The 27748-nt window shown below is 42.7% G+C and overlaps 1 long non-coding RNA gene across 1 annotated transcript; it reads right to left on the bottom strand.

The window, feature by feature from the left end:
- Positions 1–12924: 12924 nt before the first annotated feature.
- LOC146677057 (uncharacterized) lies at positions 12925–18209 on the bottom strand. The gene is made up of 3 exons (XR_014913226.1): positions 17947–18209; positions 13494–17479; positions 12925–13411 (listed from the first exon to the last, which is right to left on the bottom strand). It is a non-coding gene; the product is annotated as an uncharacterized LOC146677057 (long non-coding RNA).
- Between the last annotated feature and the right edge of the window lie 9539 nt (positions 18210–27748).

The raw sequence follows: 27748 nt of genomic DNA on the forward strand, positions 1-27748 counted from the left end.
TTCCACCACAGTAAAATGACACGTCATGCACAGCTCTCTCTTTCTGTGTGTGTACTCTTTAAGAACAGTTTCCCATCTAAAAACCTCTGTTTTCTGCACTATTCGCTTGCTTATTACGCACAGGTCTACCGTTATGTAAAGCGCTGTCGGCTGTTTGTTTTTTTAAATTTAACTGACTTCCGAAAAGAAAATGTCATTGCTGTTGAATACTGAAGAAATTAAAACTTTTTAAAATTATGCGAAATTGCAAAATGCTGTGTCTCTAAACCTCTGTAACTTTGCTCTGCTTCACTTCAGCAGCATCAGGTAAAGTTCATATGTTGACTCATTTCTTCAGTTTTGGTTCTACTGCAGAATATTTTTAAGTTGGTTATTTGCTTTAAAAACCCAGGCCAGGAAAAAATCCTTCATGTTTTTCTGTGTTTTATGCTCAGTTACTTTAACACAAAGGTATCTGCTGTGATGCTTATCTTTGATAAAGTCTCACAAGTGTCAGTACTGATAAATGATCAGAATTATATTTCTGACTGTCTGAGGCAAAATTTCAATATTCAAAAAGAATCAATCGAATCGTGGATCGAATTAAATCATTCTAGAAATCAGTGACGATACACAGCCTTACTGTTTATAAGATTGGGGAAACCTGTAGTCAGCTGAGACTGAAGAAATGTTTCTCCACTTAAAACGTTACGTCCAGATGAACAGAATCAGCTTTTGGGGATGGAAATTAGCTGCTGAATATACAGCAGCCTCTACTTTAGGAATTAAAAAAAATCAAATTATTTGTCCTGCAAATGCTGATTAATGGGCGTTATGGGGGGATTCCGTGGTGTCCAGTGAATTTGTGTTATTGATAGAAATGACTTCATTTCTCATTTAATATCGTCTTTGCTGAGTCAGCACACATGCAGACAGGTTTTCTTTCCATTTTCCTGTTTGTAGAAGTGAGCCAAAGTTTAATTGATTGATAATTCTGTCTGAGATCACATGTTTGGTTACACTTCTAAAAAAATCTTTATTTAAATGTATCAGACACAGGATGTTAATATCTCAGATATAACTCATGTTCAGAACTTTGCACATTTAGAACATTTCTACATTTCTGTTTTGGGAGGATTTTTCAGGACTCATGTTCTCACCTTGTTTAATAAGGGTGGCCAATGACAAGGAAGAGAAACTTTGTCTTAGTTTAGAAGTCAGCATATAAATGAACTAAACTCAAAAATACAGTCCATACAATCCAGTAGCTCACAACATTCTTGTTTTCCAGACGTTGTGAGAAAAAATGTTCTAATATCAGACCTCCTCCTGCTTTTCCTTCTGGCTCCTCTATGGTTATCAACCTGCCTGCGAGCTCACAGCGCCAGAGGAAATGCTGCGCAGCTGCTGACTGAGATCACAACAGTGTGTGTGTTGGAGATAATTATGTTTACCACACAAGATTCATAGGCTATATGAACTCATAATTCATATTTTGGGACAAAAAAAGCCCCATTGCTGGAGAAAAAGTACCGACCCCTGTTGGAGTGATTTCTCACCGAGTAATGTTAAGTTTGTTTTTTTTCTGAATAAGTCCTCTGCTGCCTTCATGCTTTCACTGGGTGACACATACTGAGGCAGCGTATGTCCTCTGTGTCCACACTTGCACATGTGGGCTGACCTGCAGTGTGTGATGTTTGCAGTTTAGAGAAATTGTAAACTAATGCTGTTTTCTAAAATTCCTGCAAATGCCTGTGCCTTGCCTTGGTATAAATGAAGATATATGTATATTTGTTTCACTGAGGAGAGACTGGCTTCAGAATTCTGCTCATAACAGGATTCTTATAACAGAATAACAGAGGAGAGCAGCAGAAGTTTAGTACGCAGCAGCTCGCTGTAAGTCTGCATTTCACTATATCTGAACTGAGGAAGTCTGCAGACTTGTGGTCTGAAATTAGGAAGAAATGAGTTTATCCTACTGTAAGTTTGAGGTCAATAGCTTGAGGTTACATAGATGCTCCCGTGCGTCCCGAGTTTAGACTAGAATTAACAAAGTTAAAAAATACAGTGCGTAAGTAAACCACCCATCATTGTTATCGGAGTGACTTACTAATGTTTTCAGTACCAGTCAATATCTAAACTGACCTTTGTATGGAGGACAGATTATCAAAGCACAATGAAAACAATGCATTATGCAAAGAATAATGAAGACCAGTTTTTTCCATTTGAAGATCACCCTAAGGCCAAAACAGCAACGTGATAAATAGTTTTGATTTGGTCAGTTTGGCATGTATCCCATTGTTCATTTGAATGCATGTTACTATTTCCATCTCAGTTTATATATTGCAGGATATTCTTTTTATCTCCTGTGGACTGGATTCAATTGATGCTTTTTCTTGTCGAATACGGTTTCACCCTCTGGGTAACTGTTTGCTTTATCTATCCCTGCTTTGTGCTGACTGATGATGACATTACCTGAACTTGTGGTTTTTTCTTTCTTGCATTTTTCATTCACTTTGTGCAATAAAGTCTCAGAATCATAAACCTGTGTTCTAAATTTATGTTATGGTCTCTCCTTCCGTCCGTGAAGCTCACACTGAGACCAGCATGGAGTGGACATCAGGAGTGTTACTATCATGTGTGTCATGGACAGTTATCTGCCTTTTTGACAGCAGATGGGCATCAAACAGGAAAAGACAGGAGAAATAAAACTGTTGGAGTTTTAGGGCCCCAACTGCTGCTGAAGTCAGGAGAGAAATTATACAGTTGCCATGTCAACAAATGCATTCTTAATTAGCATTTTTACTCAAGCACCAGATGAGTGCCATTTGGTGGAGACATTTTTAAAACATGTGTGACTTCCAGACAAACATAAATGCACTCATATTCACTGCAGTTCTTTCTTTCCACAGCAAAAATCTTCCTGTTTAATTTGGAAGTCTGATTTGGGAAACACTGACCTCTTTACACCTCACATCACACATCCATCCAGCTTCACACTAACATGAAGCTGTTCATTCGGGGCCACATTCAACTGTTAAACTGAACTCTGCATGATAACAAGAACATACTTATTCATGCATCATTCAGTAATCACATTACTGTTACAATCATGTTACATGTGTTACAAGCCTTCTTCAGTTATCTGAAGTTCATGTGCATAGATATGAATATTACTTTATTTTTATTTTCTACAAAAACTGAGAAACACAACTACATCCTGCACAGGACACCTGCACTATACAGCTAACACAACATCAACTCTTTGCAAGCATCTGCACAGAGAGCATGCCAACAAAAAGCTGAGTACATGCAGACCCCAACCCAGCAGCCAGAGCCTTCGTTTCTACAGTAGAATCACCATGATGACCACTGTGAAGTCTCTGGTTTTCATCTTTGTTTTGCATCACATGTAAACACTAATAGATCATATGTGACCTCATTAAGATATTAGGATCAGTGTGTGCAACTGTAGGATAAGATTTATATTATTAACATAAGTACCTGACTCAGTGGTATAATTCTCAAACACGTAGCCTAAAGCAGATAACTCGTAAGCTGGAGAAATGGCGTGTCACTAATTTAGAAGATCATCATTTAGCCTGGAGAAATAGTTTGTTGCTTCATAAGAAAGCTGACAAAAAGTCAGAGCACTGTTGAGCCAACTATTCCTTTAACGTTGACTAGTAATGACTTCATGAACTTCTTCACAAATAAAATTTAAATCATTGGAGAAAGGGATAGGCAGCACGGTGGCATGGTGGTTAGCACTGTTGCCGCACAGCAAGAAGGTCCTTAGTTCATTCCACCATCAGGCCGGGGTCTTTCTGTGTGGAGTTTGCATGCTCTCCCTGTGTTTGCGTGGGTTCCCACCGTCCAAAGACATGCACTTAGTGGGGATAGGTTAATTGGATAATCCAAATTGCCACTAGGTGTGAATGTGTGAATGAATGTGAGTGCGAATGGATGTCTGTCCCTGTGTGTTGGCCCTGCGACAGACTGGCGACCTGTCCAGGGTGTACCCCGCCTCTCGCCCTATGACAGCTGGGATAGGCTCCAGCACCCCCCGCGACCCTGAAAAGGATAAGCGGAAGTGAATGGATGGATGGGCATCTCACAGATGTAATATTATAAGCAACATTCCCAATGTTGCCAAAGTGCTTGCTCATAGGGGGTCATATGATTGTTGGGTTTTTCTCTGTATCTATTGTTATCGGATATACTGTACAATATAAAGCACCTTGAGGCGACTGTTATTGTGATTTGGTGCTATATAAATAAAATTGAATTGAATTGAATCACTCACAGCACATGTCTATGCAAGGTGTGAAGAAGGCCAATGAGACATTTAAGATGACGTTTTTTAATTATGTGATTGTTGTTTCCCAGCTTCTTCCAGGTTTTCACAAATAAGACACATGAAGTAATAATGCAGGACACACAGTAGAAAAGGGAACTGTGGCTGTTCCTGTTGTTGGAGGAGGAATGAGTTGGTAAAATATAAAAATAGTGAGTTTAGGATTGCATCTGTCAGGCCTTCTTTAGCATAGATGCAGTATTAAAGAAGGAATATAGTCAAATCCCTTTGAGCAATTCATTCCAAGGGATATTTAACAGTACGGTCATGTGCTGTCATCTCTTTGCCTTCTCTCCTTTTTTCCTCCCTCTTGAAATTGTCAGGCTTCTATTGCTCGCTTTATGTCCTCCAAAAAGCAAATCCAGAGCCATAAAAGGGAACAACAGCAGCATTTTACAACGCAGCAGATGTCACTGTGTTTCTGGGATGTGTCCTCATTTGGCAGCTCTGAGCACAGAAACTCTGCAGTGTCATTCTGTCCATCACTCGCTGTCTGGGAAACAAATGAGCAGGCACATTTCACACATCTAAAGCCTCGACACTGTGATGGCTCCATTTACAAAATTCCTGCTGACATATAAAGTAAAAAAAGACGGCTGTAGCTGGCACTAGAGGCTTGTCTTGCTCTGAGTTGGTTGCACCACATTACATCGTAGGATGTTTTTTTTACTGGCATGAGGAACGCAAAAGAAACGCGGATCATTAATGGTAATAAAAGCAGCAGAAGGTTTCCTTTAAACACTATTAAGAAGTAAATGTTGTTAGAATGGACATCAGTCAGCACACATATACAGTGGTTTGCAAAGGTATTCGGCCCCCTTGAACTTTTCCACATTTTGTCACATTACAACCACAAACATGAATCAATTTTATTGGAATTCCACGTGAAAGACCAATACAAAGTGGTGTACACGTGAGAAGTAGAACGAAAATCATACATGATTCCAAACATTTTTTTACAAATAAATAACTGAAAAGTGGGGTGTGCGTAATTATTCAGCCCCCTGAGTCAATACTTTGTAGAACCACCTTTTGCTACAATTACAGCTGCCAGTCTTTTAGGGTATGTCTCTACCAGCTCTGCACATCTAGAGACTGAAATCCTTGCCCATTCTTCTTTGCAAAACAACTCCAGCTCAGTCAGATTAGATGGACAGCATTTGTGAACAGCAGTTTTCAGATCTTGCCACAGATTCTCGATTGGATTTAGATCTGGACTTTGACTGGGCCATTCTAACACATGGATATGTTTTGTTTTAAACCATCCCATTGTTGCCCTGGCTTTATGTTTAGGGTCGTTGTCCTGCTGGAAGGTGAACCTCCGCCCCAGTCTCAAGTCTTTTGCAGATTCCAAGAGGTTTCCTTCCAAGATTGCCCTGTATTTGGCTCCATCCATCTTCCCATCAACTCTGACCAGCTTCCCTGTCTCTGCTGAAGAGAAGCACCCCCAGAGCATGATGCTGCCACCACCATATTCGACAGTTGGGATGGTGTGTTCAGACTGATGTGCAGTGTTAGTTTTCCGCCACACATAGCTTTTTGCATTTTGGCCAAAAAGTTCCATTTTGGTCTCATCTGACCAGAGCAGCTTCTTCCACATGTTTGCTGTGTCCCCCACATGGCTTGTGGCAAACTGCAAATGGGACTTCTTATGGTTTTCTGTAACAATGGCTTTCTTCTTGCCACTCTTCCATAAAGGCCAACGTGCAGTCGTGCAGTGCACGACTAATAGTTGTCCTATGGACAGATTCCCCCAGACAACCTCTGAGGCCGTCACAGAGCAGTTGTGGAGCTGTTTTGCAAAGAAGAATGGGCAAGAATTTCAGTCTTTAGATGTGCAGAGCTGGTAGAGACATACCCTAAAAGACTGCCAGCTGTAATTGTAGCAAAAGATGGTTCTACAAAGTATTGTCTCAGGGGGCTGAATAATTACGTACACCCGACTTTTCGGTTATTTATTTGTAAAAAATGTTTGGAATCATGTATGATTTCCGTTCCACTTCTCAAGTGTACACCACTTTGTATTGGTCTTTCACGTGGAATTCCAATAAAATTGATTCATGTTTGTGGCTGTAATGTAACAAAATATGGGAAGGTTCAAGGGGGCTGAATACTTTTGTAAGCCACTGTAAGTTCTTAGATATCTCCAGACATTAAAAAATATACCACAGCTGAGGATGATGTCGTATTTTATATTCAGGTCTGCAAGTTTTTGGATACAACACATATTTGTGATTTTGCCTCTGTGCAACACAACAAAGACGTGTTCGCAGTGCAGACTTTCAACTTTAATTCAGTGGTTTTAGCATTATTTAACATGTTTGGAATTACATTTTATATTATACCCATTTTCAGAGGTCCACGAGTGATTAAGTAGGGGTAAATAAAAATGTGTTTAGTGTAAAAGGTCAAATGATCTGCTTAAGTAGTTTCTAGTTAAATATATAATATTGTTTAAATGTATTGAAAAACATTCATTTTCAGCACCACGGACAGCTCAATAATAGCTGCGTGAGTGCACTTGAAGTGCTTTATGTTTACCAGAGAACCAATAGTCTCTGTTTCTGTGTATGTTTCATGAAATTGCTGGACTTATCTCCTAGTTTCCTTCAAAATAAATAAAAAAATGAGGGCTAGCTCAAGAGTTTTGTAAAATACTGTATTTTCACGTAACAACAAACTGAGATTGTAAAAAAATGTTTAAATGGAAATAAAATCGAATTTAAATTAAAATAATGTAAGAAAAACATGTTGTTTCAGAGTCCCTGGATCAAATGTCGACGAGACACCACCACGAGAACCACAGGTGCTGATTCACATGAGTTCGAGCTGTAAATATTCATTGTGATGTAGTCGACAGTCAAACTGCTTTTGGAAGATTTTGAAAACATTCCCTTTTTTCCCAGAAATGCCAAATCAAATTGAGTTTTAGATCACTGATGAGAAACATTCATCTGTCATGCAAAAATACTAAGAAGTGTTTTAAAAAAGGTTTTTTGTTCAGAGAAGCAAATGTAGGTATTTACAGACAGTTTTGTGTATTCTAAGCAAAGCTCTGTCTCTCTCTCAGCTCTGATCTGAACAGCCGTGTGCGGTTTGTAAAGTCTTGGCTCGGACTTCGTGCACGACTAGTTCTTCCAACCTCAACATTTTATGAATATACCATCACGGGTGCAAAGCGACTATTGTTATACATCCAGCATTCATGATAAACTGCCGGGGTAAGGTCTGCAGAGTCTCCGACAGTTTATCATGGCTAATACTTTTCTCCTTCTTCAGCAGTGCTGCTAACCATGCATAATTCAATTAGTGTCTCCAGCAGATTTTCCATATGTTTGATTCATGTTTTTTTTCTGTCTTTCTGGTTCATTTCTACCGTCTTCCTTCTGTTTCTTTTTTAAATTTCTCCTGGTTTTCACAGCACAAGAACAAGTACCTGGGTTTTGACATCTTTCTTGGGGTTTTAGATGCATCCACATACCATGACATGGTATGTGGATGCAGACAGCTGTTTGTACAATGTACAATTTTCCAGCAGACGAGTCCGAGCCACAGCGGCGGCTAACAGGGTACCCACTTGGCAGAGCTGATTGTGGTGTAATTCACTGTAAAAGTGTGGCGATAAGAAGGAGAGAGAAGCAATCTGCTCAGTAAAGTCACATCCCTCGCTCCTCTGAATCAGCCCCTCAGACTTTGTCCTTTCCTTGCATCTCAGCTAGCTTGTTTTTCAGTGAAGAATTCCCACCCTGCTGCTTGCATCCATATCATGGCATCAGCTGCTTCTTTTACCTTTTTACTGTTTGTTCTACAGCAACATCAGAGGAAAACATGGAGATGTCTTGTTGGATGCAGGTAATCTGCAGAGCGCATATTCGAGTTTGTTTGCTGGTAACAGCTGCCTGACTTGTTTAGACCAGTGATTAACCTCAGCCATGGGTTAAATAAAGCACTTCACATCCATTTTTGATTAACCACGGGGGGAGTCTTCCCCAGCTGTCAAAGGGTGAGAGGTGGGGTATGCCATGGACAGGTCACCAGCCCATCACCAGGCTAACAGAGAGACAGACAACCACCTACATACAATTTAGAACCACTAATTAACCTCCCATAGAGTACATGTCTTTACACGTTCTCCCTTTATGTGTGTGGGTTCTCTCAGGCTTCCTCCCACAGTCCAAACTGCGCACAGAGGTCCACTTTAAAATAGCAAATGTGAAAAAATTAAAGAAAAACTTGGAAAGCACATCAGATTTAATGAAAAAAACTCATGCTGGTTGTCTGTACTGCTATGGACTGGGTAATGTGTTAGGAACAAAAGGATGCCAAATCAACTGATGGAAATGAATCATCCTACAGAGGGCTGAATTGAAGTCAAAAATGAAAAATGATGCAACAGGCTAAAAATTTCACTGCAGGATGGTGCTCAGTAGTTTGCACAGTCCCTATGAGCTTGTATGCTATATATTTTTTTAATCCTGTCCTGTTTGACAGCTTCAGCTATCAGAATTGTGATCTGGATGCTCTTTGGTGCCAAACACATTTTCCTTTTGCAAGAACAGCTATATAAAATCTCTGTAGGCTCCTACTGTTCATGTGAATCTTTTATCTGTTTATTTATTAATTTCTGTTTGTTTTATTTTAGGTATTATATTATATGAGGTATAGCATGATGATGTCTAAGGCAGGGGAAAATAAACAAAGGGTCGAGGGGATTGGGAGAATTCTAGTAAAAGGATAGAGTACAAATAGAAATGCACAATGTATCACCAACTGTTGCACCTGTAAGAAAAAAACCAGCATACAGCACCTGTATGGGGTGGGGTCACCGCGCAGTACAGCCAGCAAAGCCACATGAATGGCCTTACACACTGTGACCTATGTGACCTGTGCAAGAGTAGACTGGTGTGTGCACCACAGTAGACATCGTTCCAACAGACACACACGTTAAAGGGACGAGCCAAACTGGTCTGGGTCTGAAACAATCTAACCCTAACCCAACGGTGTTCCCTCATCTCGACGCCCCACCCTAACCAATGGGTTTAAAGCCACCCACAAGTCCCGGAGGCACAGACCGCTGAACTGCTTTCAAGTTCGATATTTCTTTGTGTTTCTTGATAATGTTCTGTAAACAACATTTTCTGATATTGTTTTTTTCTCTGAGTCTTTGTCACTTTTTGCCTGAACGCTTTGACATATGTGATCCATTTGGATTAACCCTTTAGAGCCGATCGGAGCGGGAACGCTCTGTTATGCGTAACTATTTTTAAATCCCAGTAGCACTGCAACCACGTAAGCTAGCGCAAAAATTTTTTTTGCATATGAAACCGGAGGAGTTGTACTTACATCTGATGCCATCAGCTTGTCCTAGGTCACGGTTTCCTTCCACATAAAGCTTTGCAAAAACTGCATAAAAAGCGCTTGCAGGAACAAAAACATAATATTCCAGAAACACGCTTTACCAATCTGATCAGCTGTTCAAAACACTTCCTACGTTGGAATAGACGTCAGCGCGAACTTTTGCATTTCCGCCATTACCTGCCCGAAACCGGAAGTGACGTCATTTTCGCGGAAATGTAGTCTTTTTTGCGATCAGGGCCTCAGGGCCTATACTGCTCTTTTTAAAAGTTATCTTTGACTTTATGACTTTCTGTGTCGTTTCTGGGATTCTTAGGACTCATATTGCACTGCTGGAAATAGTTTATTTTGATGCATATGCTGCTTTTTTGAAAATTTGCAGTATAATATTTATTTTCATTTTTCCTGCAGTGTATAAAAATTGGTGTATTTCAAAAATAAAACTATGAAGACACTCAAAATAAATTTCCTGTGGTGGGAAACTATTTTGTGCAACTTTTTTGTATTTACAGTTTTGAGGGATAAGACTCTTAAATTTCTCTAACTACAAATATATGTTAAAAAATCGAAAACGAATTTCAATTTTTTTGTAGTTTATTGCACTTTTTTGCAATTTATGTAATTACTATGCACTTAATGAATACATATTATTAAAATCTGGGCTATAATGGTTGTATTGATGTATAGCAACTTGAAATGCTCCCAAAAATGGCTCCACAGCATGTAAAAATATAATATAAGCTCTGGCGGACTTGGTTCTATGGTAGGTCTTAAAGGGTTAACTATTAACTAAGCTTCATGTCAAGGGTTTGGGTCCTGTGCACCAGGGGAGTAGTAATAGTAATGTGTATATCAGACCCACACCATCCACCTAACCAACCCTAACCCTATTCATAACTCTATTCATTTATGCCGTCCTTTTGGTTCCTCTTGATGAGCTTCAATTAAGTTGCTTGTTGTAATCTTGGTGGTTGGAGCATGTGAGCCAAAGTTCATCATCAGATTATGATGCATTGTGATGTTGCCAGGAGACACTGGAACATGTCATCACCTTCTCCCGCTCTCTGTGTGTTACTGTCTGTGTTTCAGACTTCTAGCTTCACACTGACTCGTGTTTTATTCATGTGTATCACTAAGTGTATGTACACTTTTGTTCCATATGAGTTGTCATTTTAGATGTTTTTGTCATTTTTTATTGTTTTTCTTTTAAAGAAAGAAATTATTAAGAGTTACATCTCCCCTGCAGCCTCTGCCCTCGTACAATTGATTCCTGTGAGAGAAACAAAGCTCACTGTTTTGGGCAAATTTAGAGAGCAACATGAATAAGTGCAGTCTGCAGGAAAGAAAAATGCACCGTATGTAGATGTCTGTATCATTGTCCACATGTTTAACTATTAAGTTCAGGATAGATAATAGCCTAATGTGATAAACAAATAATACCAGATCAAAAAAAAAAGCCAATGAACCTTGAGAGAGAAAAACTGAGCTTTATTTATATTCCCTTTAATTCATGCACACTGTTATGTTGTTAGATCATTCCATCCCTGTACTACAATTCCATTTTCAAAGAGCTTTTTCTTTTGAAGGTTATCAGGAGCCAAACTGTGGACTCAGAGAGCAGTGATGGTAATTCAAATAGTCCGTTAGTTGCTTAGCTACTACTGTTTTTAACCACTTAATACTGGAAGTAATTTTAGTGTCCTGCAATTAGCTAAATCAGACTGAGCTCCTCTCTGGAAAATAATATAATTACTGCAGCTTTCATTCCATCAAGGAAAAATGCTTCCATTTATCAGCTGTATAAAAGGGTTATGGTATTATTCTCCATCAAGAGTCCATCCCAGGAACTACTGAATCGTGTAGTCAAGGATGAGAAATTGTACTGATGATGAAGACGTGATCCTCAACACCACACAGACTTCTTACGACACATTAAAATACTCTGAAATGTTCACAAAGTAGTGACACTTTAAAAACTGGGATTTTGCACCATGAATCACTCAACAATCATTTGTGTATACCTACAGGCCAATTTATTAGGTACATCTTGCTACAGCTGCTTTAATTCTTCATGTCAAACTTAAGACGCTGCTGGAAACATTCATCAGAGACTTTAGTCCATGTTGACGTGACATTGTCACACAGTTGTTGGCAGCATCCACGATGACAATCTCCCATTTCTCCGCATCCCAAAGATGCTCTGTTGGACTCAAAAAGGTTTCTTGAATATGACGGTGAGTTTGCTGTACTCTGATGTCACCAGATCTGACATGTTCTGAGATTTCTGACAAGGTCAGAAATCCTAAAAATGATCCTGAAAATCTCCCCACCATCATACTAGCAACATGTTTTAAATGGATCGAGTTGTTGCCGTAGGATTGGCTGATTAAATATAGGTGTTAACAAGCAGTTGAAAGAGTGTACTTAACAAAGTGTCCAGTGAGTGCATATTATATTTCCATGTAATTTAAATAATTTTTTGTCCTCTGAGTAACTCAAACAGTCCAGGTTCTCTTTTGCATTTCGCAGAGCTGTTGCTATCTGAAATATAGATGTAATGTGTGTTTCAAAGGAGCCACGAACACACAGCTCAAGAGCCAGCATCATCTGTCAGCTGTCACCAGCTTCACTGTGTGCCCAGTTCTGTATCAGACGTTTTACTTTCTTTATATCTACGATAATGCAAAGAAACAAAAGCTTGTTTCCAGAAAGATGGAGCCTGTGTTTATCTTCCTGTGAGGAGCCACAGAGTGCATTTCCCTGTAAACATGCCTCATCCTTCTCTGAGCAACATATGGCTATTACTCAGAGGCTCCCATTGCTTAAGCTGAATAGACAGCAAGAATTACATAACAGGTTAACTCACTGTTTGTGTGTTTTATATAATTTTACATCTGAAATGCCACACACACACACACACACACACACACACACACACACACACACACGTAAGGGAGCTGTGTTTGTATTTCTTACGGAGGATATAAGACGCTCATAAGCTAAAATGTATCCTAACTTTTGCCGCTGACAGCTGTGTTTAACAAGCAGAGTGGATTTAATAATTTGTGCTAACAAATGGCTCCGCCATCCGTTGCTGGCACCTCTCCTCTGAAGAACAGCTCAGAGTTTGCCTGCAAGATAACAGCTGTTAGACGGTGTACTCATCTAACTGGACATTAACACAGTAAAACACAAGACATCCTTTAGACCTTCTGTGTGTGTGTGTGTGTGTGTGTGTGTGTGTGTGTGTGTGTGTGTGTGTGTGTGTGTGTGCGCGTGTGTGTGTGTGTGTGTGTGTGTGTGTGTGTGTGTGTGTGTGTCTGTCAGTGTATCAGTGGTAAAGTGTCACTTAATCACTCGTCTCTATAAAGAAGACACACTGCATGATGACAAATAAATGTCTGCATTTACAGTTTTCTCTCTGTGCACCTCTGGACTGTGTCTCATGTCCCTTCTATATTATTTTTCTTTCAATTTCTCTTTGTAAATCTGGTTCTGACCACAGATGTGGAAATGACTGCACTGAGATCAAACATCAAATGTAGGACGAAGGATCTTCACGTATGATGAGACCAAACAGAAGTCTTGAGTTGAAACGTCCACAGTTGAAGCCCAAAGACGGTTCATCAGATGGTGACCGACTGCAGGATCAGAGTATCCATATAAAGTTCTTCTGTAAGGCGTCCCAGTGACGGCGTTCAGCAGGTAGGACCTCACCTGCTGCATGTAGCACAGAGCCATCATAAGTGCCTTTTTTCTAGTCACACCAACACAATTTTCATTAATCATCCACACTACTCACCACTCAGATTGCTGCTTTTAGTTGCCTTAACTTCCATCCATCCATCTTTTTCCGCTTATACGGGGCCAGGTCGCGGGGATAGCAGCCTAAGCAGAGAAGCTCAGACCTCCCTCTCCCCAGCCACCTCCTCCAGCTTGTCCAGGGGCACACTGAGGCATTTCCAGGGCAGCCAAGAGATATAATCTCTCCAGCGTGTGGGACATGCCCAGAACATCTCACCCAGGAGGCGCCCAGGAGGCATCCTTGTTAGATGCCCGAACCTCCTCAACTAGCTCCTTTCGATGTGGAGGAGCTGTGGCTCTACTCTGAGTCTCTCCCAGATGGCTGAACTTCTCACCCTATCTGTAAGGGAGAGGCCAGCCACCCTTTGGAGGAAGCTTATTTCTGTCGCTTGTATCTGTAATCTCGTTCTTTTGGTCCCTACCCACAGCTCGTGACCATAGGTGAAGGTAGGGATGTAAATAGACCGGTAAATTGGCTCTCAGAAGGCTGGGTACTCTGAACCGCCACTTGGCACATAAGCACAGACAACGGTCACGGCCCGTTCCCTGACCTGAAAGCACAGGGAACAAATCCTCTCATCCACTGGGAGAAGCCCCAATGTACAGGCAGAAAGCTGAGGGGATACTAGGATGCCAACCCTGGCCTACCGCCTCTCACCAGGGGCAACTCCAGACAGAGCCCCTCTCCAGGAGACTGGTTCCAGAGCCCAAGCCGTGCATTGAGGTGAGCCCAACTATATCTAGCTGGTACCTCTCAACCTCACACACTAATTCACACACTTAGAACACACATGCATCAACACTACAATGAGCGGGTGGAGGGAGGTTTGGAGTCTTCTCTCACCCCCATTCTCTGCGACCTGCTGGAGCGGGGGGGCTAGGAGGAGGAGTTGGCCGTCCGACTGCGGTCTGGAGTGTGGGGCCTCCCTGCTGCTGCGGAGTCGGGGCGGTCTGCCTCCCCCCACCGCAGGGAAAAGGGTAACACCACCTGGGTCTGGGTGCAGTTCCCCCTCCAGGGGCAAGGGTACCTAGACCCGGTTTGTAGAGTAAGCTTGGGGAGTGTGATCGTGTGTACAGCGTCTCTTTATGTCTGTCTCCACGTTGGTTGAGTGTGGAGTAAGTGCATATGAGAGCATGAGGGTGGGAATGGATGTTTGTATATGTGTGTGCCTGTATTTCTGTGTCTATATGTCAGGTTGGGTGTCAGGCGCCACCTCTCTGGGGACATCTTAGGCCCTCCAAGGTTTGGAGGCCTATCTCCCCCTACCACCACTTCCCCTGCCAGTGGCGGACTCCCTCAGACATCGGTGCGTTGGTGGTTCTTTGTGTCCGGGGATGGGCGTCCGGGTACACACCGGCTCACTCCTTGGCAGCCGCTTATCGGGGCCTGGAGCCTGGGGCTCGCTCGGGCCACTTCGGAGGTGGGGTGCCCCCGGCCTCTTGGCCTGGGGCTCGGTCACTCAGGCACGGCTGGCTGCCGGCGGAGCTCACGGGCGCGTCACTGCAACTCCCCCTGGCTTCTGCTCCGCGGCTGCTGAGTGAGCCCTCATCTGGGACTCTCCTCAGCTCTTTCTGGGACAGTGGCGCGGCTGCCCCTCTGTTGGTCTTCCTTGGTCTCTTGTGTTCTGGGGGCCTCTGGATGTCTGGAGTTTTGATCTCCTCCATACCTGCTTCATGCCCTGGAGGACGGGGCTGTGGCCCCCCCACACCCTCTAGCAGATCATTACATGAAGGAACCTTTTAAAAAAACAAGCGCGTCCATGCTCACAGGTGTACACACGGGTGATCACACCCACAAACTACACCCTTTTTGGCTCCTACCTCAAAGCACACTGTGTTCTGTTGATCTTATGTGCTGCACAATAATGTTTAATATTTAGTATTTACTGTCATATTCCCATATATCATTGTGATGTTGTTTATTCTATTACTCTTGTTCTCTTCTGCTTGTTTTCTTTTTTCTTTCTCAGCAGGTGATCCAGGTGATCGATATATGCATTTTTTATTTCTTTTTTTTTTTTCCTGCTCATTCTGTTGGTTTTTGTTTTTTGCCCTTCTCCCCCGTCCCTCTTCTCAGCTGTTTCTCTTTCCCTCTTTCTTTCTCCCCTTCTTTCCCCCAGTCAAGTCTGTCCCGTATTCAGTAAATGAAAATAAAATAAACAATAAAAGGTGAATCAAATGGACCATTACGGCAAGGCTGGGATGGTCAATTTGGTAAAGTAAATCCGTTGGGTATCTTTCTTTGCCTTTAGACAACAATTCTGATGGCAAAAGAGCCAAACGGGACAGGCAAAAAAAAACAAACAAAAAAAAACACTGGTGGCTCCTTCCCCACCAGAGAGGTGACATTGCATGTCCCAATTGCCAGTCTTGGTAGCCAGAGATCGGTCCGCCAGGGCCTCCACTCCTAGCCACCACCCAGGTCACAGGAGGCACCCGACCCCTATGGTGCCTCCTGCGCATGGCGGGCCTGAAGGAAGACAGGCCCATGTCCCCCTTTTGGGCTGGGACCAGCTGGGCCCAGTGGACTAAGGCCTGGCCACCAGACGCTCACCCTCAGGCACCTTGCCCAGGCCTGGCTCCAGGACCTCACCCCGGTAACCCTATCCAGCAGGGTGAACTGTTCCCTAGTTGTTCTTCTCATAGGGGTCGCCAATGAGTCCACACCTCTTGCACACAGACTGCAGTCATCTGCAATCATTGGACTTTCTTGTTTCCAAGCAAGCCAGCCTGATGAAGGTTTGATTACAAACTGAAACGTTTCATGTTTGGCTTGCATGTCAGTGTTTTTGTAATTAATTGAGTGGACTACAATTAAAAGTGATCATTTATCACATGAAAAAGTAGTATGTGTGATCCGCTAGCATAGAGCCCCTTAGCATTAATTAGCAACGGTAATAGTGCTTACAAGGCTAAGCTAAGGCTAAAGGCTGGACCTCAAACATGCCCGCGTGGTCCGAGGACGAGCCATGGACCGTGGTGGAGCGAAGGAGAGGCCGTAACAGAGACCGCGAATGGATGGCTAGAACATACAGATGGAAACCATCTGGCTGAAACAGCTACTCGTCCTGGGATGGGCGGAGAACCTACAAAGAGATGAAGGTGAGAGAGACTTTTTCCAACTGCGGCAATGGAACTGCAGTGAAGAACCGCCAGTTGCTGACTGCTATACTGCCCGGTATGGAGAATGGCCCTGGCGGGATTGGAGATTTGAATGAAGGTAAGGCCGAGAAAAACAGTATGTAAAACCCATTCGGAGTGAACAGACAAGACCTCCAAAGCACAAAATACAGTCAGATGATCCAGACTTTTCTGCTAAAGTTCGCATCATTCATAGACTGATTAAATCAGTGCATCATCTGAAAAATGTCTGACAAGAAGATTATCCTCCTTCTTTGAGCAAAATGGCCCAAAATTTAGCAACGGTTATCAAGCCAGCTATCCCCAATATGAAGACACAAGACACACAGCCATATTAATGCTCCGTGAACACTATACTCAGAATATAGAGAATGAAGCCCTCTATATTCTTCAGTCCTGTCCTCCCAGACAGGACTGAACTTTTTTGGTGCAGTCCTGTCCTCCCAGTCCTGCAGGGTTCCCTTTGGGATAGCATCATCCTGGGCCAAAAGGAATGTGGGCCGCCGTCTCCAGCCCGAGTCACTGGACCAGACCCAAGCCGTCATCATAGCCAAACTAGCAGACTTGATGCCAGGCACCAGATCAGCTGAGCAGGAGGACACAACCAGTGAACCAGAGCAACATCCACAGGTTCATGCCCCACCTGCAACATGTGCCACATCCAAAAACACAGCCTCAACTATGACTGTCAAGCTCTCTAAGTTTGTGCAGCTTCCCCGCTTGAAAGGGATTGATGCATCTACCACAGGTGTTTAACTGGGTTTCACTCAATGACCAGGCAGATCTTTTGTTTTCCTTTTCTTTAATCTTCTTTTCGGCCACAGTCAGCCATAGGTGAAAAACCTTTAAATACAAACCAAAAAACCAAAATACAAATTATGTTTGTTATCACACATCTGCAAATATTGTAAACAATCCCAAACACATTTTCTTTTTTAAACACATCAATGCAGTGCGCAAGCTTTGTAGTACAATATTTACTTGAGTATTTTTAAATGCTCAAATTATGTAATTCACTAGCAATTGTACATACACCTTGAGAAATACTGCTTTCTATTAAAGTGCTAAATTAAATAATCAATCTGCATTAGAACTTGAGCAATAACAATAGTATTTATAACCAGCTTCTCTTAACCATATGCAAGCATTAACAGTCTTCCATATGCAGACCAACAATAAACAATGGTGCCGCTCGTAAACAGGCAACCAACTCACGGCACAGTGCTAATGCTACGTAAGCTAGCGGCAGCCGCGATTCTTTAGCAACTCGCTTCAAAGTCTTTTACCATAGTCAGCAACCATTCCCTTACCGGCTGCCTCCCTGGCTTTGTAGATACTTCAGTTCCACACAATATTCATGTTGGCAACAACTTATTGAAAGAATTATGCTGGGCTTTTCCCGAAAGTGGCAACTTCCTGTTGCTCCCCAGTTCGCCTTCTTTTTCCTTCCCGACAGAAACCCAGACACAAGATTAGTTCCGCCCTCCAGTCTGTCACGTTTACTTTTTTTCCTCAGGGCTCTCCACCTCCTACTCGGTTTGACTTGACAATGACTGATCCCATCATGGGGGACTGGTCAACCTTGGTAGACAGAGAGAGGGGAGTGAGAGCAGCCTGATGAACACCCCTCCGACTAATTCACAAGGGACAGACCTCAACCAATCAGTGCCAAGGGACCAAGGAGGAAAAGAACTCCCATCATGCAACACAAGACTTTGGCTGAGGAGCAGTGTTGGACAAGTTACTTTGAAAAAGTAATTATTTATAGTTACTAGTTACTTCTTCAAAAAAGTAACTGTGTTAGTAACTGAGTTACAAGATTCAGATTAATTACTTAAAAAGTATAATTGGCCATTTTTTAACTTTTGATTTTACCTCTACATTTCACCTTTAAAAACTATTTACTTTGCCTTGTTTGGTATCATCCTTTTCAGCACAACCTCACGTGTCTAAATTTACAGTTATGTTTTCATTTTGACATACTGTATTAACACAATTGATCTAAAATCAGACAGAAAACATAAAATCCGAGTAGAAAAAGTTATATTTTTACTGTAGCAACCACAAACATTAATGAATCATATTTCATAACTTTAAATGCAAATATAAATTGTCAATTTTAAAATCATATGGAGTTTGCAAACAACAAAGTTATTTGCCATTACCTTTTACCCCCCTTTTTTAAAAAAAAAAACTATTTCAAACTATTTACATAACAATCAGGTTTTCTGCATTCAATAAGATGCCACACAAATTATTTGTGCCACTCCAAAAATTTCTGTCCACTATAAAGGAGAACATCACAGCCTGATACCTGCAGGTCTGACAGCAGGAGGTGTATCCCTCCTGTTTTCTACCTGAAGACAGTAGTTGCCTCAATGTTCTGACACACAACACAACACATTAGCTACACACTCCAAACACGCTAAATGTCACAAATCTCTCACTTTTCAAAACTCGCCCTCTCTCTTTTTCTGCTCTTTCATTCTCTCTCTCTCTCTCTCTCTCTCTCTCTCTCTCTCTCTCACCGTCACTCCTAAAACTTCCCCCTCTTCCTACATTTTTTTGGTCATACGCAGAGAGTGCTTGCTAGAGCAGGGCGATATGGCCAAAAATATTTATCACGATATATATTTGAAAATTTGCGATAACGATATAACTTACGATATAATTGATGCGAGACAAAATACAACTCCACAACATTACTAGCGCAAAAAGACAACCTTCCATTTATTTTCACTTAAACAAGAAGCTGGTTTTTATGTACATTAAAGCTTTATAAAAATGTAACAGTGCAAATGCAAATTCCTTGCTGAAAGTTTAACCAAAAGGCATTTCCAGTAGAAATGGGCTGACATATCCTGAGCATAACCATGTATAATATCCACTGAAGTTAAAAAGAGGTGCTTTGCAACATTAAACTGCAGTGTGCAGTACGTATTTTTCGGACCATAAGGTGCACAGGATTATAAGGCACATTAAGCGAAACAAAGCAGTCAGATAAATCAAACTTTATTAAACTCATTGTTCTTGCTTCCTCCACTTCTGTACCATTGATTCATTAATGTTGAATTCTCTGGCAGCTGCTCTATTCCCATGTTGTTGCAGTATATTAATGACTAACCTCGTATTGTGGATGGATTATCTCAGTTGTTCTCCTGACTGAAGATTGGTCCTTTTACAGCATCCTGCCATGCGATTGCATTTGTCTCTAACCATGAGGAACCTTAACGTTAACTTTTATAAGTGGAAAAGTGTTAGTGTTCGTCCTCCAGCTTCACTGTTTATGTTATGCTAACATAGCTGTGTCGCTAGCGATCACGTAACACATAATTATATACCAGCTAGCCCAACTTCAGTAACCCTACAAACGTCACTGCTGTTTAGTTTCCTGTCTTCATTTATGTTGGAAGTGATAGCAGAGCTGTACGTTTGATTTTTTTCAGAAATCTCTCAGTTAGAACATGCAATATCATGCTTAGGTAACTAGCGAAACTAGCGAGCTAACTTCCGCTAGCTTCCTGCTAGCTTCTAACTCCGTTAAATGTAATACATTTTGTTTTCATGGATGCCTGGAAGTTAAACTTCATAGTTACACCTGGTAAAGCAGCAATGCTGATCGTTTTATCAAAGATGAAAGAATTTAGACAGTTTTTAACTCTCATTGATGCTGCAGTGTTCGTTTGACCTGAAGGATACGGAGTTTAGGACCCAGATTACTCCCAGATTTAAGAGCATCTTAGTCCGACAATAATGACGGCCGCTTGCATGTTCTGCAAAAAAATGTGCTTTGTCGTGTATCTGACGGACAAACACCAAACCAGTTCCACATCACTGAAGTTGCACCATTTTTACAAACCAATTCTGGTTCATCTGTTTCACTCAACAATCGGCCATGTGCGTATGAAAACAAAGGCACTGCGCATGCGCGTTTTACTCATATTCTATCGCGATATGTCATTTTCCTATCGTTGCCTAACATTATACCGGTATTACCGTGAACGGTATAATATGGCCCAGCCCTAGTGCTTGCTAGTGCTGTCCTTAGACAAACGTGATGAAACGATTCAGGAAAAAACATCGCATATATATTGTTTAACATACATGGCCTATCAACACAATTTAAAAACTGGTATATATCACCTTGTTAATTTGGCTCCTTCAAGTGGTCGTGTGATTGGCTTACCACAACTACTTTATTCTTCCTCAGCCAAACAGCAGCAATCATGCGATTGTTTTGCCCCCTTTGTCATGGATCGGCTGTGTGGCAGGCGGGAGGAGGACCCAATCGCAAGATTCACAAACACGGGGATGAACTCAAAAGCAGCTTTATTGCTGACAGGCAGAACATAGGAAATACAGAACTCAACTAAACTGGGAATCAATAAACTAACACTCGTAGGGAGACACAGGGAATCCACACAGCAATGAGGGAGAACGCGACGCCGAACAGAGGGAGACACAGACAGAAATACACAGAGGGTTAACAAGGAAAGTGGGAACACACGGGGAACACAGCTGACACAGATAACCATAACGAGACAGGGCGGGGTGAACATAACACTGACGGGAGACGGGCAGAGTCAAACAGGAAGTACACAGAGGTTCAGACAGGAGGAGAGAGCACGGTGAGAACACAGACATAACAGGCTGGGGAAAACATGGAATAAAACATGAAAGGGGACAAGGGCTCATGAATACATAGAGGGGCACACAGGGGGTGAGAGTCACAAAGGGAAAGCACACAGGGAACAACATAACAGGGCAACTCAGGAAACAGAACCTAAACAGGGAACTAAATACAAAAATACAAGAGAACTAAGAATACTGGGCCAACACGGCCCAGGACCATGACACCCTTAGCTTCAGGTGTTGTGCCAAAAAGTGATCGTCGGCCAGAAAGTGATTGCCGTCCGCGGGAGCGCGCAGCTGCTGAAAGCTGTAGCACGCAGATTACTTACGTAGACCGCTACGTCCGTGCAACTGATATAAGATGTGGTAAGCTGAACACAGCTTCAACCGTCTGTTTGTTGAAAAATAGTAACGCGACCGCACCGCATTTTCTTGTTAGTAACTGTAACTGCGTTGTGACGATAGAAATATGTCACACCCCTTTCAACACTTGGGATACCCCTCTGATGGCTCTTTTATGTGGGTTAAATTAGCTATGTCATCAGTTTCAGGAACATCTTGTGTACCTTCAATGTCAAGCAGCTGAGATTCCCCAACAGGTGAAATGAGGGGCACTGAAATCTCACCAATCTTCCCAGAAGATTCACTTTCAACACCTCCAGTTCTTCCTGGCTCTTCAAGGTCAAGAAAGCTGACCTGAGATGAGCTTGTGGCAGGGGCTCCTCCCCTGCTTCTATGGGAATTTCCACCTCAATTTCATCTGAAACTGCTCCGGGAACCACCACTCTGCTAAGAGGGATCACATTGTCAGTAACGTGCTGCTCTGGTGGAATGTCGGATGACACGTGGTCAACCTTGGGCATTAGGGTGGAGGTAGCTGGATCCAAAAGTACAACCCTTGAAGGATACACTTCTTCATCTGACATGACATCATCAAAGCATTCGTTTACATAACCTGGGTTTTGATGGGTTCTTGGCCTTCGCACTGTTGGCGGTACTGGGGTTTCAGGAGCACTTACGGGCAGAAACCCACAGGGCAACAGGAGGTCCCTGTGTAAAGTGCGCAAAGGACCATTTCCAGCCTCAGGACGCACTGTATACATGGGAAGGTCATTAGCATGTGACACAACTACATACACATCTGCCTCCCATTTGTCTGCTAGCTTGTGCTTTCCCCTCAGTCTCACATTTCGAACTAGCACTCGATCCCCTGGTTCAAGGCTAGACCCTGTAACTCTCTGGTCGAACCTAGTTTTGTTACGCTCTCTTTCAGGCGGTTCTTCAGGCCTTGCACATACTGTGAATGAGACAATGGCAGAGGATCAACAGGAAGCCCGAAAGCTAAGTCCACAGGGAGTCTTGGTTGTCTCCCGAACATAAGCTCATTAGGTGCAAACCCTGTGGCTTCATGCTTTGTGCAGTTGTATGCATGCACAAGAGGCTTAACATAGTCCCTCCAACGGGACTTGTCCTTATTATTTAGAGTGCCTAGCATCTGCAGCAGCGTTCTGTTAAAACGCTCCACAGGGTTACCCCTTGAATGGTACGGGGTTGTCCGTGTCTTCCGGATTCCTGCCATTTCACACAGCTCCTTAATGGTACGGGACTCAAAGTCGGGCCCCTGATCACTATGGAGTTTTTCGGGGAACCCATAATGTGATATAAAATGTTCCCACAGACACGGTAGTCGCCTTTTGGTTTGGCATTGGTATTGCAAGGGCATACTTAGTAAAATGATCCGTTATTACTAATATGTCCTTGGTATTACTTTGATCTGGTTCCACACTCAGAAAGTCCATGCAGACTAATTCCAATGGTCTGGTGGTCGCTATTGAAACCATTGGGGCTGCTCTCTCTGGGGGCGTTTTTCTTTTTACGCAGCGATCACAAGTCTTAATCTTTTCTTCAACCACTGAGGACATTTTAGGCCAATAAAATCTAGCTCTCACTAGATCAAGGGTGCATTCAACACCAAGATGGCCCATGTCGTCGTGTAGACTTTCAAGTACCATATCTCTCAGTTCTCTTGGTAAGACAAGTTGATGAGTCACTCCCATCACTCCCTGTCTCTTGCGAAACAAGACTCCATTTTGAGCTCTAGCCGGTTCCATTCTCTCAACAAGAGTCCATACTCAGGGAGCTCCTTTCTCACTTGAGGTGGAGGTGTCTCACCACTTTCCAATTGAGTAATTATTTCTCTGATGCTTGCGTCTGCTTGCTGTTTCTCTGAGATTTCAGCAAATGAGAAAAAGGGGATAACTGGCAGCCCATGACTGTCATTCCCTTGGAAGCAAGGTGGTAGGGCTTCAGGACTGAGTGCTTTGGACTCAACCAAAGCAACTGAGTGATCAGAGCACTTAGAACCTTCACCAGCAAAATAGATGTCATGCCGCTCAGAGATAGGTTTGATCACCTCTGGCTGAATGACCTCTGAGGTTTCCGTTTCTGAGAGGTGGTTGGCAGTGAACTTACAGATCCTTTCCTTCTCTTTCACTGAGATATGATCATCTATAAGTCCACCATGTGGCCTTCGCGATAATGCATCTGCATCCACATTCTGTTTTTCAGCCCTATACTGCAGCTTGAATGAGTAGGTGGAGAGAGCAGACAGCCATCTATGACTAGTCGCGTCAAGCTTGGCAGAGGTTAGAATGTATGTAAGGGGGTTGCTATCGGTGACCACAGTGAAACTAGCCCCAAAAAGGTAGTCACTAAACTTTTCTGTGACAGCCCACTTAAGGGCTAGGAACTCCAACTTATGTGCTGGATACTTAGCTTCACTTCTAGACAACCCTCTGCTTGCAAATGCTATAGCCTTAAGCTCACCATCTTGCTCTTGGTAAAAGGCTGCACCTAACCCAGTCGTACTCGCATCTGTGTGGAGCAGGTAGGGAAGTTTAGGATTAGCAAAACCCAAGACAGGTGCTGAAGTGAGCCTCTCGATTATGGTGTCAAAAGCCTGTTGACAAGAAGCAGTCTAGCGCTCACCAAATGGTTCTTTAGGATTGCGGTACTTGACATTGGCCTTTCTTTCCTTGTTCTTGCAGGTTGGAGGATATCCGGCTGTTAGCTCATTCAGCGGCTTCACGATCCTGGAGAAATCCTGAATAAACCTGCGATAGTAACCGCTGAACCCAAGGAAGGACCTCAGTTCTTTTAGGTTAGATGGCTTTGGCCAGGTTTTCAGGGCACTAGTTTTCTCTGGATCAGTCTCAACTCTGTTCTGGGAAACAATATGGCCTAGATATCGGACAGAAGACTGAAAGAACTTACACTTCTCTGGTGAAAGTTTGAGACCATATTCCTTCAGGCGATTCAGAACATGCAGAAGGCGCCTCTCGTGCTCTTCAACTGTGTCTGAAAAAATGATAAGGTCATCAATAAAAACTAACACCTCTTTCAGGTTCAGATCACCCATGCAACGCTCCATGCAGCGCTGGAAGGTGCTGGGGGCATTTGTGACTCCTTGCGGCATTCTATTAAATTCATAAAATCCCAAGGGACACACGAACGCTGTCTTCTCCTTATCGGCCTCCTCCATTTCAATTTGGTAGTAGCTGGATTTCAAGTCTAAAACCGAAAACCACATTGAGCCTATGAGAGCTGAAAAAGCCTCTTCAAGATTGGGAAGGGCATAGGCGTCCTTGATTGTCTGAGTTCAATTTGCGGTAATCGATGCAGAGACGGATGGAGTCAACACGCTTCCGGACCACCACAATAGGGGACGCAAAAGGAGACTCAGATTCGCGAATCACACCTGCATCCAACAGCTCCCTTAAATGTTTTCTCACAGCATCAACATCCTGTGGGTGTATTGGCCGGGCTCTTTGCTTAAAAGGAGTCTGGTCGTGAAGTCTGATGTGATGCTTGACCTGACCTACATGACCAAAGTCGAGGTCATGGTGAGCAAACACTTCTGGCATTGACTTCAATGTTTGTGGTACTCTTTCCTTCCAGTCAGCTGACAAAGGAGAATCTCCAAAGTCAAACTGTAAATCTGGACTAGAATTGTTCTTGTCTTTGACAGAGTCAGGTACATTTGTGTCAGACTTATGTGCTACTATTTGTTGAACAGCACTGAGTTCAGCGATCACTGTTTTTGGTGTGATCGTTACATCATGGGCGGTTTCATTTTTGACTATCACTGCCAATGTGCTCGCCCTTTCTTAGGCAGTGTCGCGGCCTTTTACTTTCCAAACACATAGCATGAGGAATCCAGTACTGACGGCGAAGTGTTGAAAGCATGTGATTTCTTCCTCTGTGACCAATCTTTTCGTGAATATGCTGAAGAATAAGCTTTGAAACATGGCTTTCTTTTGCCAAAATTGCAGGATGTTTTGTTTCCTCAGGTAAATCCGCTTTGCTCAGCACCCACTCTCAAGACACCATTAGCAACTACAGGATCAAGCTTATACAGATGACTTGACTTCCTTACAGTGCCAGAGTTTAGGGCAGTCATTTCATCAGCAAAACGTTTTCTCTGCACAAAGCTCACTATAGCTTCCTCAGCCTTGGACAAATCCTCAGTTTTGAGCAGAGTGTTCCATTTATCATCTTGCTTAACACATATTTGACTTCCACAGTGCGTGCCCAGCAACTTCTGTCTTTTCCTTGTTTGCAGTTTAAGTCTCTTTTACTTTTAGGATCCATGCCACACACCTTTTTACTTTTGTCCAGCTGGAGAAGTACCACAGCAGCTTAGTAGTGGGACACACATCTTCTTTCAGCACAGCTGCACACAACACTTTTACTTCTGGGTCAGCTTCCAAATGGACAGATACACAATTCATGCCTACAGGCCAGTGAACAACAGGTTTACTGAGAAATTCTGGACCATTGATCCAGGTGGAAGATTTCAGGAAACAGCCAACTGTCATTCCTCGAGAGGCTGCATCAGCTGGATTCAGCTTTGAACTGATGTACCTCCACTGCTCAACTTTTGTCAAAGCATGAATGGTGGAAACTCTATTAGCTACATACGTTTTGAACCGTGTGGTTGTGTTTGCAATGTACTGTAGCACAGTTGTGCTGTCAGACCAAAAGACTGACTCACTCAGATTAAGATTGAGTTCAACTGATAGCATTTTGTCCAAGCGCACAGCTAAAACTGCAGCAGCCAGCTCAAGACGTGGGATGGTGACTTGTTTTAACGGCGCCACCCTTGCTTTACCAATAATAAAGGAAACACACACTTCCTGCTTGCTATTAGATAGCCTAAGATATGATACAGCACCATACCCAGTTTCACTGGCATCACAAAAGTGATGCAGCTGTGCATTTTTTATCTCCCCAAATCCTTTGGGTGTGACACATCTACTAATACTAAACTTGTTAAGAAGAACTAAATCCTCAACCCATTTTTGCCAAGTTTGTGCTATTTCTGCTGGTATAGTCTCATCCCAGCCAAACCTCAGTTTACATAGATGTTGCAGAATTTGTTTTGCAGGCAGAATGACTGGAGCTAAGAAACCCAAAGGGTCATAAATGGAGCTGACATTGGACAGAATACCACGTCTTGTAAGTGGTTTGTTCTTGTTCACAATACTGAATGTGAAAACATCACGTTCAATATCCCATTGCACACCGAGAGCTCTTTCTGTGGGTAGCTGATCCTGACTAAGGTCCAGCATCTTTACACCTGTGGCTCTATTTTCCTCCGGGATCTGACAGAGGACAGAGCGATCACTACATACCCACTTATTGAGCTTAAATCCCCCCTTGGCACACACTTCAGTAAGATGCTGATAAAGTGAGATGGCCTGCTCAACAGACTGAGTAGATTTAAGGCAGTCATCTACATAAAAACTATGCCTGATTGTATGTATAACCTCCTCTGGGTACAGATGTTGGTTGTCATCAGCAGTCTTTAGTAGTGCATAGGTGGCACAGCTGGGGGAGGATACTGCACCAAAAATGTGGACTAGCATTCTATGTTCCACCAGCTGTTTTGTGATGTCACCATCGGGCCACCAGAGAAAACGTAAAAAGTTTACGTGTTCCTCAGCTACTCTGACCTGATGAAACATCCCTTTAATGTCTGTCATAAGCGCTATTGGACCATGCTGAAAGCGAATCAGCACACCTAATAAAGTGCTAGTCAGATCTGGGCCTTGTAATAGCTCTTTGTTCAGTGATGTTCCAGAAAATGTTGAAGCACAATCATACACAACGCGCAGTGTTTTCTTGCGGGGGTGGTAGACCCCATGATGAGGTATATACCACACCTTTCCTTCCTCATTCTTCAACTGTTCTTGTGGTATGATTTCTGAATGCCCCTCCATACTAACATTGTGCATGAATTCTTTGTATTCTTGAAAGAATAACTGATCCTTCTGAAACCGTTTTAGCAGATATTGCGCCCTCTGCTGAGCCACCTGCTTGTTGTTTGGCATTCTTACTTCAGGTTTACGAAAGGGTAATTTCAAGTAATAATGGCCATCCTTAAGTACAGCTGACTCTGACATTATGTTCATGAACTGT

The sequence above is a fragment of the Rhamphochromis longiceps genome, linkage group LG2, assembly GCF_057381845.1.
Source record: "Rhamphochromis longiceps isolate RC_006_pf linkage group LG2, R_longiceps_female_GT1.1, whole genome shotgun sequence".
NCBI lineage: Eukaryota > Metazoa > Chordata > Actinopteri > Cichliformes > Cichlidae > Rhamphochromis > Rhamphochromis longiceps.